This window comes from Manis javanica, chromosome 1, assembly GCF_040802235.1.
Source record: "Manis javanica isolate MJ-LG chromosome 1, MJ_LKY, whole genome shotgun sequence".
Classification (NCBI taxonomy): Eukaryota; Metazoa; Chordata; class Mammalia; order Pholidota; family Manidae; genus Manis; species Manis javanica.
This window is the reverse complement of record NC_133156.1, coordinates 154,468,262-154,471,757: the sequence shown is the minus strand read 5'-3', so window position 1 is coordinate 154,471,757 and position 3,496 is coordinate 154,468,262. Positions and strand designations below refer to the sequence as shown.

Here is a 3,496-nt window from a genome sequence, read left to right as displayed (position 1 = left end):
ATGTGTGGGCTGTGCACAGAGACTTCCTCCTGGAGATCACAGCACGCAAAGGGGAACAAGAGCAACTTTGTAGTGGAGATGTCTGACAAACACTACTTTGGGTGACAGGGAGGTCAGCATCAACAGTGATGTCTTGTTGATAGCATGTTCTCTTGATATGATGAGAAGGGCCTGTACCTCTGTGGTTTGCCTCCCAAACACATCACCACACACCAGCCATTAGCAAACAGTACATCACTTCCAGGCCTCTGGCTAAGATCAAGCACAGTATCTGTTCTTAGTGTAATATCTGACATATCCTCTACCTGAGGACAGAAAAAAGAAAACTGTTAGGCAACTCCAACTGAGGGACAAAATTCCTGACGAGCACTCCTCAAAACTGTCAAGTCCACCCAAACCCACAGAAAGTCTGAGAAATGGTCATGCCTGGAAGGGGCCCAAGGAGACATGAGCTAAATTAGTACAGTCTTCTGGATGGGTTCTTAGAACATATATATAAAGGACATTAAGTAAAACTGAGAAATTCAAATAAAGTATGGCTTTTCGTTAATAATAATGTGTTGATATTGGGTCATTAATTGCGATAAATGTACCATAATGATATATGATGTTAATAGCAGGGAAAACCAGGTGGGCAGATTAAGGAAATCTCTGTACTAGCTTGGTAATTTTTATGTAAATCTGAAACTATAAAAAAATTTTAAAAGTTCATTAAAAAAATCCTAAACCTATATCCTACTACAGATTGCTACATTCTCTGAAGGGCTGAGAAGCCGCGTGGTCTGGTGAGGCACCCCTCAGCTCACCAGGGCTTGAGGCAGACACTCCTGCACACACACACTCACTCAGCAGGAAATCCACGGGCACCAGGGTTAGGTGCGGTTCTGTACATTTATTGCTGCTCCTAGATCCTGAATCCTTTCCCAAATCCCTGGAGATCTAATTATTTATTCGTAACAGGCTGCCAGCCTGCCAGGCCTCCAATTTCCTCTAACTGTGATCACCAAGCTCCTGGCCTCTGCTCTGGCTTCCTTCCTGCCTCTCACAACTTGATTTATTTCTGAAGAAGAATCAAAGCACAACAGTTTGGGAAGAAAACTTAGGCCACCTAGTCAGTTCCTTTCGGATTTCACATATACAATGAAACGCAGGTCCAGAGAAACGGAGGGCTCACTGCTAGTCTTGACCTCAGGGCACATCCCTGGCATGGCATCAAGTTTGGTCTTGGCCCCTTCTTGACCAACTGGACAGTCCTGACAAAAGCTCTGTTTAAAATTTCATGTTACGTGTGTTATGCATACACAAAAATACCAATGTGTGTATGTGTTTGTACATGCGACATTTGAGTCTGAAATCAATTTAGATATTGCTCTTATGTTACTGTGTTGTATTTTCTCCAAAAATATCAAATAGTAAAATTTGACCAGGAGTAGAGGAACAACTGTTGGGTACAGAGACACACTTCTAGTTTTAAAAAATCATTCCAAACTATTTTTTCAAATCTTTCGGACTAAATGTAAGATGAAATATTTACCCAGTTTCTTTCTCCTTGGCTGCTAAACCTCCTAAACTCTTTTTCAAAAGAAATATAGACTGTGTTTGATTCATCAGTTAATGCAGCAGAGTGTAAAACATAGAAATAATTTTGTCTTTTTAAAAATTTTTTTATTAAGGTGTTATTGATATACACTCTTATGAAGGTTTCACATGAAAAAACAATGTGGTTACTACATTTACCCATATTATCAAGTCCCCCCCATACCCCAATGCAGTCACTGTCCATCAGTATAGTAAGATGCCACAGATCCACTATGTGCCTTCTCTGTGCTGCACTGTTCTCCCCGTGACCCCTCACACCATGTGTACTAAACATAGTACCCCTCAATCCCCTTCTCCCTCCCTCCCCAGCCTTGATCTATATTTGCCTTTAGAAATAGAGGTCACATTTTCCTTCATGGAAAATGAGCTTGAGAGTATTAATGAATTTGGATGAATTGTTGACCATGTAAAGTTATCCCCATTTGGATGATATGGGAAAACATGTAGCAATCTCCAAGAAAGCAGTCTAAATTTAGAGTTGTGCTTTAGATGTGGCAAGCTCGCAAAATAATTTAGTCTACAGCTTTTGCAAATTGTCCCTTGCAAATCCTACCAATAATAATTTTAAAAAGAGGACATCTCTGAAAATATACTACTAGTATAGAGGTATGGAATTTTTGCCCCTCCTGACTGGTCATATATTTGAAAATATGCACGTTGGTAATGTGTTACTTTTCTTTTCGAAAATCATTTTTGAACTTTTAGACAGAAACAAAAAAGACAAAGTCAAGCAGCACCTCCCTGAAACAATCCTGCCAAATCTCACAATACATTTCTTAAGTGGAAAGAACAGATTTCTTTGGGATTTGGACATGTTGTACACAAAAAGTTAAGGTGACTGTTTTTACTGAAGTATAGTTGATATATAATATTATATTGGTTTCAAGTTTACACACACAACACAGTGGTTCAACAGTTACCCATATTATTAAATCCTCACCCCAAAAAGTGCAGTTACTACCTGTCAACAGAAAGATGTTACAGAACTATTGGCTATATTCTCCATGCTGCACTTCCATTCCCATGACCAACTGATACTACGATTGAGATTTTGTGCTTCTTTCTCCCCCTCATCCCTCTCATCAACCCACCACAACCCCTCCCCAATGGCAACCACCAGTCACTTCTCAGTGTCTGTATACAGTCTACTATTATTTTGTTCATTTTGTTTTGTTTTCAGATTTCACAAATAGGTGAAATTGAATGGTATTTGTCTTTCTCTGCCTGGCTTATTTCACTGAGCAAAATACCCTCTAGGTCCATCCATGTTGTCACAAATGGCAGAATTTCTTTCTTTTTTATGGCGGAATAATATCCCATTGTGTATATATTTACATCTTCTTTATCCATTCATCTATTGAACATTTTGGTTGCTTCCATATCTTGGCTTTTGTAAATAATGTAACAATGAGCATAGGGGCGCATGTATCTTTTTGACTCAGAGATTTTGCTTTCTTTGGGTAAATTCTTAGAAGTGGAGTTACTGGGTCATATGGTTTTTCTATTTTTAGTTTTCTGAGGAACCTCCATACTGCTTCCCAGGGTTGCTGTACCAATTTACATTCCCACCAACAGTGTAGAAGTGTTCTGTTTGCTCCAAATCCTCACCAACACTTGCTATTTCTTGTCTTTTGGACAGTGACCATTCTGACTGGTGTGAGGCAATATCTCATTGTGGTTTTGATTTGCAATTTCCCTGATGACTAGCAATGTGGAGCATCTTTTCTTGTGTCTGTAGGCAATCTGTATTTCTTCTTTGAAAAATTATCTGTTCAGCCCCTCTATCCATTTTATAATTTTTTTTTTGGTTTTGATGTATATGAGTTCTTTTATATATTTTGGATGTTAACCCCTTATCAGATGAGTCATTTACAAATATATTCTCCTCAACTGTAGG

General features: G+C 38.8%; 1 pseudogene; it reads left to right on the top strand.

Moving 5' to 3' along the window:
- The first annotated feature begins 233 nt into the window (after positions 1-233).
- On the top strand, positions 234-343 carry LOC118971899 (U2 spliceosomal RNA; annotated as a pseudogene).
- The last annotated feature ends 3,153 nt before the right edge of the window (positions 344-3,496 follow it).